At 43.2% G+C, this 16,723-nt stretch overlaps 1 protein-coding gene across 4 annotated transcripts in view; it reads left to right on the forward strand.

Annotated features, from left to right (window-relative positions):
* The window catches only part of SLC2A9 (solute carrier family 2 member 9), a 241,514-nt gene that overhangs the window by 219,476 nt on the left and 5,315 nt on the right, over window positions 1-16,723 (forward strand). The window lies entirely within an intron of this gene.

Consider the following 16,723-nt stretch of genomic DNA (forward strand, 5'->3'; position numbering starts at 1 on the left):
GGGCATTGAATGATGCTAGCTGTGCTGGCTGACCATTCAACATCTTTGTTTCCCAGTAGTTTGCAGCCAGTTTATTTCTCCCCATTCTCCCTCCCACCCTCTAGCACACCTGTTGCAGCACTAGCCAAAATCTGACCCTTACGTTCTTGTCTAGTTTTAGTAAAAGCTTGAGAAGGACCTGTCCAGTTCTTCAGATGTCACACACACTCAGGTACTCCCTGTTCCCAGGCTGGACTTTCAGATGGACAGTAAGTTGCAAATCTCATTATTTGCAACGTTTGTTTCACCGTCTCTTGCCAGGAATTTGAAAATAAGCAGGGTGGGCATCGGGAGAGAATTGTCAGTGAAGAAATTTCCTCATTTTTTTTCAATAGTCACTCTCTACTAAAACTGATCACATTTAATAGATTTCTTTGACTTTAAGGCCAGAATAGATCACTGTGATCATCTACTCTGCTGCATAACACAATCCATCAAATTTCACTCAGTTATTTCGGCATCTAGCCCAGCTTGTGGTTGAAGAAGAGCATATCTTTTAGAAAGACATGTAATCTGGGTTTCAGGATTCCAAGGGATGAAGAGTTTCCCGTGGTAAGCTATTGCAATGATCAGTTCCCTTCACTATTAAAAATTTGCATCTGATTTCCAGCTTGAACTTTTCTGACTTGATCTTCCAGCCTTTGGATCTTATGTGTGTGTCTGCTTGATTAATGAAAGCTTGAGTATCAGATATTTTCTTATTTGTTGTAAATGTGTCTTTTTAATTAATTGAATCTTTCATTTTGCTCGTGAATTCTTTATGAACAGATTGATTTTTGTTCATTTATTTGTAGTGGTTTGAAAAGTTTATACAAACAAATTTCAACCGATGTGCTGTTTGCAAATTCTTTGTATAAACTGCTCATAATTCACAATTACTAATTCTGTTCCTTGATTCGATGAATGAAATTTTAAACAGGAGAATAATGAATAACATATAGCAAATACTCTTGCCTGCCTGTGGATAGCCTCATCCACCTGAGATATAGGTGTTCATATAGAGACCATCCATTCCCCAAACATTCATGGGAACAAAAATTCATTCATGTGAGTATTTGTGAATACAAAGGGACAGACTTTAAATGACTGATTGAAATGCTGTTTTGCAGTGTTCACCCAGCTCCACCCACTCCTCTGAATTTCCGTATCACTCCATTATGCTGATAAGTAACTGTCCTGTAGTGTAATTCTTTTAATTTAATTGCAGAAGTATTGCAAACATTTGCTCAAGGGAAGCTCAGAATTGAATCTGACAAAATAGAACACACATGGAATAGCTATTTAAATGTTCTCTTTTTACACAGATTTATTAAGTGATTTCCTGTGCCATTTAACTAAAGGATTTGTGTGAGTTCAACCTAACCAGGACCTTACAATTGACTATAAATTACCAGAATATTTATTGAATTGTGGTCTGACTGCTATGTTCCTTAAAGCAGTCGTCATGACATACTGATACACGTTTGTTTGTTTGTTACTGATTTATGGATATGAATGCCATCCATAATGTCATGAAATATCTGTCCTGTTCTTTTGTGTTTAGGCCATGTCTACATTACACCCCAGTAGAGATGAAACTAAGCTGACAAAGAGTTCTTCTGCCAACATAGTAACACCACCTCTGAACTACGTTAGCTAGGCCAACAGAAGCACTTTTCAGTCGGCTTAGTTGCATCTATACTGGGGGTTCTGCCAGCAGAGCTACATCACTCAGGGGCTGTGAATGTTTCGCACTCCTAGACAACATAGCTATGCCAAAGCAACTTTGTGTAGTGTAAACCAGGCCTGAGTTCCTCCCATGCTGCTGAAAGAAAATGTTACTTGACCAGGTTTGATTCTATTTAAGCAAATCTGTGTATTTATAATACACATTTCAAAGGCTCAGCCTAGCATTTGCGGTCGGATAATACCAGCTACTGAATACCTCATGTGAATTGAGGACAAGTAGCACTGCATAGAATTGGGTCCTCTTTTCATAGCCATAATTTCTACTAGCTATACTGGGAGTTTTGGTTGCATAAGGAAGGCAGGATCAGGCCCCAAATCATTGCTTAGTAGAACAGTATTATGTTAATACATGTTAAGCCCCAACCCAACAACAAGGTCTGCATAGGCAGACCCCTGCAACGGCTGGGTCTGACAGGAGGATCAGGGCCTTAGATTGTATGTTCTTCAGACAAAGATCCTGTATACTGTATTTTATATATTTGCAAAGCACCATGTAAATAGCTACATAAATAGTACATATGAATGATTATCGGTCTGCCTCTCCAATTAATTTCGTGTCTCTTTAGCAATTTAAGATGTTACACTGATGTATTCTTACTTTGTATTTCAGGTTGCCCTTTTAGATCATTTAAGTTAAATTAACGCTCACATTTTAAACCAACATTATGCAGTGAGATAGCTGAATTGGCAGTTTCACCTAAATTTCTTTTTGTAGGAGAGTGAGTACAGTACATTTAACTGTGGCAGTCATGAATACGGTGACCAGACATCCTGTTTTTAATGGGACAGTCCCGTATTTAAGCCCTTCTGCAGATGTCCTGACTTTTGTTTATTAAAACAAGCAAATTGTCCCATATTTCCTGTCTCTCGTGCTCTCCCCGCCCCCACCCGCCCCCAATCAGTACTGGCGGTTCCTGCTGCTGGCCAGATCACTGCTCGCCAAACGCCCGCCCACCATCGGTGAGTGGGGGAGGGGATGTCCAGTGGCTGACTATGTGAGTAGGTGTGCATGCAAGGCTGGTGACTGGGCGAAGCGGCAGCGCGCAGGGCCGGGCCGCTCCCCTGCTGGTCCATCCCCACTGTGTGCCAGCCCTCAGCCTGCACTAGCTGCATACTGCAAGCTGTGGCAGCCAGTGAGTGTGAGCCGGCTCCAGGCTTCAGCCAGTTACATGTTCCCTCTGCTGCCCACCCACTGACCCTTTACGTGCTCCCCCTCTCGCTGTCCTCTCCCTGCTTTGCCCCTTCACACGCATCTCCAGCCCTGCTGCTCCTCCATATCCCCCTCTTTCCCCAGAAGGAACGTCCCAGCACCATGCAGAGAAGCAGCCCTTGGTCGGAGCGCTCAGCTCACCAACAGCCTGGCTGGCAGGCTCCTTCCTTCCCCCACTGCCTCTGGCTGGGCTGGCGCCCTGGGAAAGCCCAAGATTTTCCGGCCCAGGGCACTTGCCAGGAGGAGCCAAGCCCTGTGTGTGCCAAAGCCTCGTGCAGCGCTGGCACAGGAAAGCCTCTCCGCCCCTCAGCTAAGCTCTAAAGTATGGGGGGGGGGGAAGTGATTTCCAGCCTGTTCCCACCCTGAACCTGCAGACTCCACAGCAGCCCCACAAGGCAGGGGCTTAGCACCCTCTCCCCCCCCCCCCCCACCACCCTAGGTCCTGCCCCCAGGGACGGCGGGGCTGCTCCATCCCTTAGGTACTCTCCCCTGCTGAGCCACATCTCTGGCCAGGCTCCCTGCCGCTGAAGGCCCTGCAGTCAGGTTCCCTGGGCCTTGGTGCACAATGCAACCTTAGGGCTTAACCCCTTCCTGCTTGGGCTGTTGCCGGGGGACAGGAGGCAGCTGAGTTATGGCCAACAGCAGCCTGGAGGTATTAGCTGCCTTTAGACACTGTGCAGGCAGGCAGGGACAAGCTGTTTCCAGCCATGGGGGCCGGGGGGAGGGAAGGGCTGAGCTCTGCAAAGACATAGGCCAGGTCATCTCTTCCCCGACTCCTCCTCCCCTGTGGCTGGAAGCAGCTCCTGTCCCTTCCCTCCCGCACAGGGCCGAAAGGCTGCTGTTGGCCACGTTCTAGTGTGAACCCTGGCAGGAATCTGAGGGGGGATGTGATCCCACATGCCCCCCACTTCATTGCCTTGGGAAGACACGGTGCCAGGTACCAGGAAAGGTGGGCTCATCCCAAGGGTCCAGCCAGGCATGGAGGGCGGAGAGCACCCACCAGGCAGGGAGGGTAAGATCGGTCGGTCACACACACACACACCCCCATGTGAGAGATCGGTATGAGGGGGGTGTAACCTCTCCCGGGGGGGAGGGGTGTGTGTCACCCCTCCCCATATGGACTCTAAAGCCTTAAAGACAAGAAGGTAAATAAAAAGAAGCCAGCTATGCAGTATTGATTTTTAAAAGGGCCTCAGTCAACTTGATGTTAATTTGAATGTTTGTATTGCATAGTTCTGATTGATTGCTGTCGACTTTGCTTTAATATGAGTAATTTTACCAGGTGTCCTGTATTCAGCATAGGGAAATATGGTCATCCTAGTCAGGGGGTACACACAACAACACAGAACTCTTCACCGTGTGCCTTCAGTGAGGACTCAGATCAGTGTAATTGAATCTGGGATTTTAATGTGGCTGTGCTAATTTATACTTGTTTCTTTGCCTAAGTAACATTACAAACAGTGGTGAGCTATAGAGAAAAGCAAGAGAACTAATGACTTTTGTCCTGGGGTTTTCCAGTATTCTTGTGTGTTCAGTGCCTGTTTTCAAAAAGATGATTGCTCTATATTACCTCTGTTTAATCATGACTCTGCCATAATGTGAAAGAGTCAAAATGCGGAGTAATGAAGGAAGACGAGGGATTGAATACAATGATGCCCCTTGGTGTGGTGGACCTACACAGCAATTCCTTAGGTGGCAACGGTACCCCCTTCAATCTAACTAAGTGGCATCATTTAACTCTTAAAATACTGATAATGGTTCCCTTTCAGCTCTTACTCCCCCCCCGTTAAACAAGATGTCCACCCCAGCTGCCAAAACTGAGAGCCAGAATCTCACCTTTGCAACCCTGCAGAGACCAGTTGCCACTTTGCCACCCCCACCCCCAGCTTCTCCACTGTCTCATCTGCAAGTTTCCATGTCAGTTCATCTTCACACGTGCCTCCTCACATAACCTGTTCCCCTCCTGCCTGAGCATCAGGCAGGAGTAGCCTGTTAGGTGCAGACCTGGAGATGGAGGAAGGGGATTCCTGAAGCAGGGAGGCAAGACAGAACTCCTCAGTCAGACAAGTCCTAAGTCATAGGCTGGAACCTAGCCTGAGAATATCACACAGTAACTGTGCTTTACCATGGAAAGTAAATGAACAAACTGATAGTTTAGATAATGAGGATATATATCCTTTCTAATACACTCAGGAAGAATGAGCTTTTTGCTATAAGTTCATAGGAAATTGGTGGACCAAAAGTGAAGTAATTAGTTTGGGCCAGGTAGTGAGTGGGAGTATCCTTCCTTCCACCTTTCAGGGTCTGTGTGCATCCCTATCCTCAGTGAGGGCCGTGATTTTCCCCCCTCCCCCTCCTTTCTCTTCCCCTGGAGACTCATACCATCCCAAAAGGGACAAGGAGGAGGCAGATACCTTGTTTCCCAGCATCATCCCTTGCAACAAGGCCGAGGTAGTGGGGACAATAAGTTGCATGATATTTGTGTAGTGCTTTGAATACATAAAGACCTAGGTAAGCGCTCCGTCTCCAGGGTCTTGAAGGTTAAGACGTTTTGATTAAAAACAAAAATCAGTGGAGCTGAAATAACTGTCCTGCCGATACTGCTGTATTGGTCGGAATGCTGGAGTATGAGAAATATGGTACGTGTTGTTTTCTTTGTCCAATTTTAAGAATGATGTTCACTGCAGTGTCTTTTTTAAAAAATCTGCTTTGTTCATCATAGTCCAGATGGATCTGTGCACAGTAAGAACTGTCTGTGCCAGGAAGTGCTGCTCATTCTGTTCTGCCAGCCTGTGCAATGAGGCTTGATATGTGTTTCATTTTCTCCTGTTTCCCTTTTTGGCCCATATGTGTCTTCATTTCTCCTGGTGAAGTGGCACTTCCACATCATTATACATTTCATTAGCACCCTGCGTGCACCTCCATATTTTTTCTGCCTCATTTTTCTACACTCGAGATTCCCCTTTTTAGTTCCTGAGATTCATTTACTCAGTAGGATTCCTTTTGATTATTTCCACAAATGTATGATGATACATTTTTAATTTTTTTAATTATATTGTACAATTTGAATAATGGGGAGTACTGACAAAAAACTGAGTATCAAGGCTTCCCTACCCATTGGTATTATCTTAATCAAGTTACACTTATTTTATTCTTTTGTATTTGGTGTTTTAAAATAGTTATGTCTGTAGTTAGAGAAGTGACAAAATCTTTTACCAAAGTAATCAGCATTTCTTTTCACTTTCTTATGTGAAGGTTAGACAAGGAAAAGCTCATTGGGGCTATTCTGCTACACATACAGAATAAAACGCTGCATCATGTATTAAGGGGGAAATATAAAATGAATGGGAGTTAGGCATTTAACTGCAATTTATGCCTTTCAGAATCTCCTCCCCCTTCCTCCTGGAATACTGTATACAGGTCTGGTATCCACATTTTTTAAAGGCTATTGAAAATTGGAGAGGGTACAGAAAAGAGCCACAAAATGCCTTACCCTGGAGAAATTGCCTTATTATGAGAGACAAAGAGCTTAGTTCATTTAATGTATCAAAAAGAAAACTGAGAGATGAGAAAATACCGGCTACTAGTGGGCTATTTAGTCTAGTGGAGAAAGGCACAACAAGAACCAATGGCTGGAACGTGAGGCCAGAAAAATTCAAATTAGAAATTAGGCAAAATGTTTAGCAGTGAGGATGATTAACCACTGGAACATAGTAAATTCTCCATCTCATGATGTCTTCAACTCAAGACTGGGTGACTTTCTTACTATCTGTTTTAAACCTCCTGCACCTACTGCTTTAAAGTAGAATGCAAGGAGTTCATATGGGGTTTCTTCACCAATGCATTCATCTCAATTGGTTGTTGATTCTGAAACATTGTCACAAATTTACATGTCATCATGAGTAAATATTTCACTGCTGATCATTTTAGTAGAAACATCCAATCAATGTGCTTATCAGATCTCATCATATATCTTCTCATGTGCCAGAAACTCCAGTTCATCCATAGTCAATTATCATAACCTCTAAATTGCCCTCATGGCAATTTCTAAAATGCAGAAATGCAATGTCAAAAATCTGTGACATTGAAAACTGCTAATTTTTAAAAAGTAAATAAAATGATTTCACAGTCTGTTCAAAAGTGTCCGGTGGTGGTTCGGCTTTGGCTCACACTCTGCCTATAGACTACCCCTGTCCTAGCTGGTGCTGCAGGTAATATTTTATCTGCATAATATCTTCAAGAAGGCTGTTGATAAATTGGAGAGGATTCAGAGACGAGCCACAAGAATGATTAAGGATTAGAAAGCATGCCTTATAATTAAGGCTACATTTTAGTCATGGGTATTTTTAGTAAAAGTCATGGACAGATCACAGGCAGTAAACAAAAATTCACGACCTGTGACCTGTCCATTACTTGTACTATATACTCCTAACTAAAACTTGGGCCGGGGGTGCTGGGGAGGGTGGCCTGAGACCATGCTGAGAGGGGGGGTGGACAGGCAGCGGCACGCAACCCTGGACCCCTGCTGGTGCTGGGGGTGGGGTGGGTAGCGGCGCGTGGCCTGGGACCTCCGCTGGTGGTGGGGACGGGCTGGCGAGTGGCAGCCCAGGACCCCCACTGGTGCTGGGAGGGAGGGGGAGGGAGAATGTGGTGGCATGCGACCTGGGCCCCCTGCTGGTGTTGGGGCCGGGCGGCAGCCCGGGACCCAGGTTCATGCCAGGGGAGGAGGGTTGCCGGGGCTGGTAGGCTCCCTACCTGGCTCTGTGCATTTTCCCAGAAGCTGCCGGCATGTCCCTGCAGCTCCAAGCGCTGCCCCCATCATGAGCACCTGCTCTGCAGCTCCCATTGGCCAAGAACCACAGCCAATGGGAGCTGCAGGGTGGTGCCTGCATGCAGAGGCAGCACACAAAGCCCCCTGACCCCTCTGCCTAGGAGGAGCTGCAGGGACATGCCAGCTGCTTCCGGGGAGCCCCCCTCAAGGTAAACACCGTCCCGCACCCCAGCCTGAGCCCCCTCTCACACCCAAGCTGCTGCTGCTGCTGGCCCCGGGGCTGCCCACCACACTGGCCGATGCAAAATTCACGGAAAGTCACGGAATCTGTGACTTCCGTGACCTCTGACAGACATGCAGCCTTACTTATATAGTAATGATAGACTCAATAAGCTCATTCTATTTAGCTTAAAAGGAGAAGATTAAGGGCTACCTTGATCAGTTTATCAGTACCTACATAGGGAACAAATATTTGATAATGGTCTCTTCAGTTTAGCAGAGAAAGGTATAACGTATTCCAATGGCTGGAAGTTTAAGCTAGACAAAATCAGACTAGAAATAAATTGTAGATTTTTAACAGTGAGAATAATTAACCATTGAAACAATTGACCAAGGGTCATTATAGATTCTCCATCGCTGGCCATGTTAAAATCCAGATTGGATGTTTTTCTAAAAGAGTTGCTCTTGGAATCATAGCAGGAAAGTTCTAAGGCCTATGTTATACAAGAGGTCAGATTATATGATCAGAGTGGTCTGTTTTGGCCTTGGAATCTGTGAATTTAAATATCAGAGTACATGGGGTCTTTATTAAATGTCATTAATTTTGCCCCTGTAAATTAACAGCAGATTAAGAAAATGAAGAGAAGGCAACAGTCTCCAGGTAAAATTCCCCAAACAAGTAATGGGGTAATCAGATAATTATGAAACACTGCTGCTATTCTAGGCTAGGTCTACACTACCCGCCTGAATCGGCGGGTAGAAATCGACCTCTCGGGGATCGATTTATCGCGTCCCGTCGGGACGCGACAATCGATCCCCGAATCGACGCTCTTACTCCACCAGCGGAGGTGGGAGTAAGCGCCGTCGACAGAAAGTCGATTTTGCCGCCGTCCTCACAGCGGGGTAAGTCGGCTGCGATACGTCGAATTCAGCTACGCTATTCACGTAGCTGAATTTGCGTATCTTAAATCGACTCCCCCCTGTAGTGTAGATGTACCCCTAGAGATGGCAGATCAGGTACAAATAAAAAAAATACTAAATACATCTTAGTTTGGTTTTGGATTACATTTCCATAGAGAATAATCTCAAAAAGGCTCACAATGCAGTTAAAAAACATCAGGCCAACATCACAGAGCAAGATAATGAATGTTTCTTTTTCCAAATGAGAAGATTTTAAAAGGCCTGTGTCAAGGTTCCCTCCCCACTCTGAACTTTAGGGTACAGAGGTGGGGACCTGCATGAAAACCTCTAAGCTTAACTACCAGTTTAGATTTGCTTTTGCTGCCACCACCCAAATGATTTATGAGTTATTTGGGAAACTCTGTCTTCCCCCCAAAAAACCTTTCCCTCTCTGGCTAGCCTTGAGAGACTCCTCCACCAATTCCCGGGTGAATACTGACCCAATCCCGTTGGATCTTAAAACAAGGAAAAATCAATCAGGTTCTTAAAAAGAAGGCTTTAATTAAAGAAAGAAAGGTTAAAATCAGGATGGAAAATAACTTTACAGGGTAATCAGATTCAAAGAGCCCAGAGGAACCCCCTCTAGCCTTAGGTTCAAAGTTACAGCAAACAGAGGTAAACACTCTAGCAAAAGGAACATTTACAAGTTGAGAAAACAAAGATAAACCTAACACGCCTTGCCTGGCTGTTACTTACAAGTTTGAAATATGAGAGACTTGTTCAGAAGATTTGGAGAGCATGGATTGATGTCTGGTCCCTCTTAGTCCCAAGAGCGAACAACCCCCAAAACAAAGAGCACAAACAAAAGCCTTCCCCCCACCAAGATTTGAAAGTATCTTGTCCCCTTATTGGTCCTTTGGGTCAGGTGTCAGCCAGGTTACCTGAGCTTCTTAACCCTTTACAGGTAAAAGGATTTTGGTGTCTCTGGCCAGGAGGGATTTTATAGCATTGTACACAAGAAGGCTGTTACCCTTCCCATTATAGTTATGACTGTTTCAAAAGCTCAAGTTTCTTCAACACCTCTCCAAGGTGAATTCATTCACTTATTCTCCTGTCTGTTTCTGAGAATACCTGCTGCCAAGCGGTAGTTTTATCCTCTTTACAATTATCACACCACCACTTAGCAACTGAGCCCTACAGCAAGATGGACTGAATAAGGAATCAATTGACACATTATTAAATGATCCAGCAAGGGACTGTACTCAACTAATTTCACATTTTTCCAGGCTATGGTACTTACAGAATGTAACCTATTAATCTAAACAGATTCAGCACATACAAGAATCATAGCAACATTTATTTTAATACTAGATCTTTTTTCAACTCATTTAACTTTTCTTGATTTGAAAATGAGCTCTCTAATACTTGCTCCATGTGGGTGGATGCTGCAATTTGAAAGAAATGATTTTTGGTAATGGCAAAAATCAATACTCAGCGTCTTTAGCATTTGATTGGGTGGGGGGAAGGTAATGCCTATACTTTCTATCTGTGCACACACTAATAACCCTACACAGGCTTGGAACATTTTTGAATCTTTTATCCTGTTGAGAAGGTACACTGCATTTTCATCCAAACGCACATAAATTACACAGTTGCAAATCAGCATCGAATTCTTGTTTCGCCACTTAGGACATCTTGGACTTAATCCTGGGAGGTATTTGAGTGTGCTCAACTGCTGTTCACTTCAATTGAAGATTGGGGCAGTCAGAATGGGCCCCTTAATGCCCACCCTACCTATATGATGAACAGAGTCCCCTAGATTTCCATTTTTCTGCTCTTAGTCAGATCTTAGTCAGTTGCAGAAAATATAGAGGAAAACAGATCATCTTCAGACTTCCAGAAACAAGCAATAGGGCTGGCTGAAAATTTTGAGCAAATTAAATTTTTCACCTTAAAGTGTCTTCTTTTCTCAATTTTAAACCTGAAAAATTAATTTTTTGGTTTTGTTGGGTTTTTCAGCCAAAAAGCTTGGTTTCGGGGGAAGGAGGGAGTTTGATTTTCTGCAACTGGAGAGAACATTTTTTTACAAGAACTCAATTTTTTCAACACAGTGTGATGAATATACTTAAGCCAGTATCTGCTTTAAATGTTTAAAATAATTACATGAAATGAAGATATATTCCTTTCCCCCCCCCCCCCAAATTTTTTTTTTCAATAAGTAGAATGTACATAAGGTGGTCTTCTGTGCCACTCCCTCCTATTGTTAAACCTGCTCCACTCCTACAAACCTTTTTTCAGGCATGTAAACTTTATTGACATCAATCAGTGAGAGTATTCATGTGAATAAAAAGCTATAGGGTAAGATCTATGAGGCCAAATCCAGAGCAGTGCTGAGTATCTGTGATTCTCATTGAAATCAAGGAGGCAAACTGAGGCTCATGCTCACTTTTTACTCATGCAAATTCCCACTGAAGTCTAACTGAGCAAAAGATCTTGGGATTTGACTCCTAAATAATTGCAGCTAAACAGCACTCCCTGGATATGGGGCCATATCTAGCAAGGAGCCAGTGATACAAATACAATACAAGGAAGGGAGATTACAGACATCAGGGAAATTAAATTACAGAGGTGGGATTCATTCCTATAAACACCACAAATGCACATACAAATAAGAGGAGAATATAGGTAATTTCAACAGGATAAAGACCCAGCCCATTATCCTTTGTCTGATCTATCAACATCTTTCCTGTAGCAGCCATCTACTCATACGTTATCTATATATTATCTTATCTTTTGCTTCACATAACAGTCACATAAGATTTGCCATGATTTTCCAGGCCTAATGAGTGCATTGGTCCATCAAGACCAGTATCCTCCCTCTGGCACCAATGACGGGGCAGCTTGTGATGGTAGGAGGCAGGGCTCAAGAGCTCACTTCCACTTTGTTTTATATTCCTCATGCTCATGGTTCAAGGTTTCAGCCAGCCAGTGGAAAGAGATTTTATTTTTCACCAATGTATTCTGGGAGGGGTGGGGTTTTTTTAATCTCCTGCCTGTGAAATATCAGAGATGGCCACGACTGCAGTTGGGACATTGTGGGTCAGGGCCCTGAGGTGGCAACAAGCATTCTCTCTCTCAGGTGCTTGCCTGGCTGGTTCTTGCTCACATGCTCAAGGTCTAACTGATCACCAGATGTGGGGTCGGGAAAGAATTTTCCCCCAGCTCAGATTGGCAGTGGCTGGGGTGGCCGGGCAGTTGCCTTCCTCTGCAGCATATGGGTGTATGGAAATTGCCAGGATTATCTGGGTATATCTCAATTTCCCTACCATTAGAGAAATGCACTATTGTACCTCAGTCCCACCTATTTTCTGCCTGTGGCAGATAATAGTCTAATCTCCTGTGGACTGAAATACTGTGGTCTAATTTTGGTTGTTGGATTTAGTGTGCAGGTGCTGGGCAATGTTGGTGCCTTGTGATATACAGGAGGTCAGACTAAATCTAGTTGTCCCTTACTATGCGACACAAAGAATAGCACAGACATGTAGGGAAAAAATCAAAGTCTAAGACACCTAGCAAGGAACATAAAAGGCAATAAGAAGAGGCTCTATAAAAAGGAGGAGGAGGAAAGTGTAGGTCCTCTATTTAATGGGGAGGGAGAGCTAAAAACATATTACATCAAGAAGGTTGAGGTCGGGTGAGGTCCCAGAGGACTGGAGAAGGGCAAACACAGTACCTGTCTTTAAAAAGGGGAACAAAGAGGACCTGGAGAATCAAAGCCTAACTTTGATACCTGAAAAGATACTAGAACTAATTATTAAACAATCAATTTGTAAGTACTTAGCGGATAATGGGGAGGGAAGCTGTAGCCATGATATATCTTGATTTTTAGTAAGGCTTTTGATGCAGTCCCATGGGACATTTTCATACACAAACTAGGGAAATGTTCTAGATGAAATAACTTTAAGGTGGGTGCAAAACTGATTAGAAAACCATACTCAAAGAGTTATCAGTGGTTTGTGGACATATCTAGTGAGGTCCCACAGAGGTCAGTCCTTGGTCGGATACATGTCTATATTTTCATTAATGACTTAGATAATAGTAATGGAGTGGAGAGTCCACTTATAAATTTGCAGATTAGGCCAAGCTGAGAGTGGTTGCTAGCACTTTGGAGGACAGCATTAGAATTCAAAATGAGCTTGACAAATTGGAGAACTTATCTGAATTCAACAAGATGAAGTTCAATAAAGGCAATTACAAAGTACTACACTTAAGAAGGAAAAAATCAAATGTAAATTTACAAAATGGGGAATAACTGGCTAAGGCGGCAGTACTGCTGAAAGGGATGGGGGGTTTATAGTAGATCACAAATTGAATATGAGTCAACAATGTGATGCAATTCTGAAATTAATTAAACAAAGTTAGGGCCAAGTCCTGACATCCCCACTGGGAGTTTTCCTACATAAAGATTTCAGAATTTGACCCCTGCTTTATACAATGGTGTATGCAAAATATATTCTGCCAAATGTTTTCCATGAAAGTGCAGAGTCTAGCAATGGTTTATCCTTGAGAGGAGTAGTGTAACTCCCTTTAATGGACTCAGTTCCCTCTTGATATACTATTATCATATGCTAAGTATAGCTTCTAGCAGTATCAGAGGAGCTTTTAATGGTTTTTGTTGTCATGATGTTTAAATAAGAATTTTTTTTTTAATGCCAAGCTATTACATGAGACTTAAGAGATACATTATTATTCTGATATAGCCCATGTTTCATAAAGCATCAGCTAGTTTTAAAGAACCATTATGATTAAATGACAGGTTTCAGAGTAGCAGCCGTGTTAGTCTGTATCCGCAAAAAGAACAGGAGTACTTGTGGCACCTTAGAGACTAACAAATTTATTAGAGCATAAGCTTATGCTCTAAACTTATGCTCTAATAAATTTGTTAGTCTCTAAGGTGCCACAAGTACTCCTGTTCTTATTATGATTAAATGTAACCATAAGGATAGTACACTTCATTATTACTGCTGCAGAAATGCCAAATGTTTCCAGTCAGGGATCAAGGCGCCATTGTACTAGAACTTGTGCAAACAAATAGTACAAAGCCAGTCTCTCTTCCCCAGAGAGCTCAGAATCTAGGATTTAAACAAGACACAACAGGTGAATAAACAAAGGCAGGCATAAAGGTAAGAGAACAAGGTAGCAGTAGCAAGAGGTGCATTTGTATAAATTAGTCACAGGTATTTGGTTGCCAGCCTAATCAACGCAACACATTATTAGTTTGTAGCCACAATGGCAAAGGTATGTTTTATGGAGAGATTTAAAAGAGGATGGCAGGTGAGTAAATTATGTGATCCTTCGGAGTCTGAGCCAGCCTATTCCTGAGTTACCTCTGAGACCCAGCCTGCTTTAACATGATGAATCATCCTTGGGCCAGAGAGTGTGATGAGTCATCACAGGCAATTACCTGCAGGTCTTGTAATAGGCCCTATGCAATTCACCCAGGGTTCAACCAATCCACAGGCAAAGACCCATCCAGGTCATCCTGGCTCCTAAAAGAAGCAGCCTGTCCAATCTACTCCACATTACTACCTGGCTGGAAGCTCTCTCATTGCCAGTAGCTTCATCTCACTGCTCCAGCTGGCCCTTGTTCCTGTTCTAGTCATGCCGGTTTCCATGCTAGACAGCCCCTACTTCATTCTGCATCAGCCGGCCACCTGGTGCTGTGACAAATACAAAACTGCAACCTTATTAAACGATTCCAAATGCTGAAAACTCCAATTCAGAATTACAATTCTCGATCTGACAGGATAACTTATGGAGACATTGTGAAGTTATTTTTCATAACTATTAAATTCATTTGTTTCTGTCTGTTCATAAGCTTGAAAGCCAGATCTGCTTCCCTATCAGAACATTTCCCCCCATTGCACGTGTACATGCTCTTATTATTGCTGGGTTTTCAGGAGTACTGGGCTGCTGGGATTTAATTTATTTTGGGAGAGAAAATTGCTGATGTATTCAGGGGGCCTTATTCAGTATATCAGAGGATGTGCTTTCCTTGCGTTACAGAAGTGAATAAAAGGGCAAGGCCAGATGATAAATTATCCATGGAAATATTGTGACTAGCCAAATTGGTAATTCAGCCACAATATTAAAAATGACATTGTAAGAAATCTCTTGTATTGGACTTAGCCTTCACCAGAGAGAGTCTTGTTTTGCATCAGTTGTGACACCCATTATTTAGGTGATGGTAACTGAATGGGACATGTAAAATAGTGTTAGGCATAGTACAAACACATGCCCCACTCCCCAAAGAGCTTGCATTCTAGAATGTATATGTGGGGCAACAAATGAGGAAAGGACTATACTATAAGGTTGGGGAAAGATTGTGTGAAATTCTCATCAGTTCTTGTATACTTATTGAGCAATTGTAAATGTGTATGTGTGTGTATATACACAAATCTTAGCTCACTTCTTGTAGGCTTCACAGCAGAGATGAGTTTTTCAGCAGAATTTGAATGAGGAAAGGGTAGTGGCTTGGGCCCAGATACACAAATGAGACTTAGGCAAAGTGACACTGAGCTTCACAATGCTTAACTTTTAGGTGCATAGAAGAATCACTGGAACCACACGGTGATCCATGAGCCTTAGTTAGGCTAGGCTAGGCTCTCTATACAATGAATGGGGAGGAATAGATACCATATAATGTGATCCACAAAAGCCAGCAGGCTAGGCAGAGAGCTGCTCAAGGCAGCCAATGGGAGACGCTGACAAGATGGGTGCATGCTAAGCCCCACCCCTCTGAAGGAGATAGGCACCTAAGACCAAGTTTGCAGAGAAGTCTGTCTCTCTCTGCCTGTGATCTGGAACCCCCTCCTGGAGTCACTTGGCTTAGGCGTCTAAGTCAACTGTATTGAGAATGAGTTAGGCACCTACCTCACTCCCCACAAAACAGCTGAAGGAGGTGCCCACCTTATAACTTTTAGTCTAGTGATTAGAGCACTCACCTGGGATGTGGAAGACTTTATTTCCACCCTCTCAGCAGAGGAGAAAGGTGGGAGCTCCCTGTTCAAATCCTCTTGGGAGAGTGTTCTAACTACTGAACTACGGGATATTCTGAGGTGGGGTTCCCTCTATTTCTCCTGTTGAAGCTGTTCTATGTGACTAAATACATCACTAGGCCAGGGAGAGTGAGAATGACTCTGAAGTCTGGCAACTAGGGTATCAATCGGGGAGGTGGGAGATTGAGGAGCCTGTCCCCCTGCTTCAAGCAGTCTTTGTTTGTCTTCTATACAACTTGCCTTCTAGCAACCTCTGTCTTAGAAAAGTGTGTGTGTAAGTAATGTCTAGTTCCCCTTGTATTCTTTATTCATGACCGCATGTCAGATGTCATGGAAAATCTGCAAAGCTATTCTTTTATTAGGTCTGCATCCAATGCTTAGTTCTAAATTTTGCCCTGCGAATAAAAATAAGTCTCAGATTTGTTCTGGATACCATACACATCTTTTTTGAGTGTATGAAGTTACATAAAAACAGAGAAGGGAGATGTTTCAAAACTCCAGTTGATATCCTGGCCCCACTGAAGTCAATGGCAGTTTCAATGGGGCCAGAATGTCAGTCTGTGTTCCCAGTTTAAAGAAACTGTACCTTGCAACATTGTGACTCAAATACTACAGAACATTTTGAAAAATTGTGTTATAAAAACTTGGGTAATCTAACAAAGGTCATGTAATAACCAGCAGTATAGTTATCTGTCATTTTGATAATATGCAAGTCCTACAATCTGACTAGAGTTTTCATGATAAACTATTGATCACTTTTTTTTGGTACAGTAGAACATTTGCAACAGTAAAATCTGA

This window comes from Chrysemys picta, chromosome 5 (genome assembly GCF_011386835.1).
Source record: "Chrysemys picta bellii isolate R12L10 chromosome 5, ASM1138683v2, whole genome shotgun sequence".
NCBI lineage: Eukaryota > Metazoa > Chordata > Testudines > Emydidae > Chrysemys > Chrysemys picta.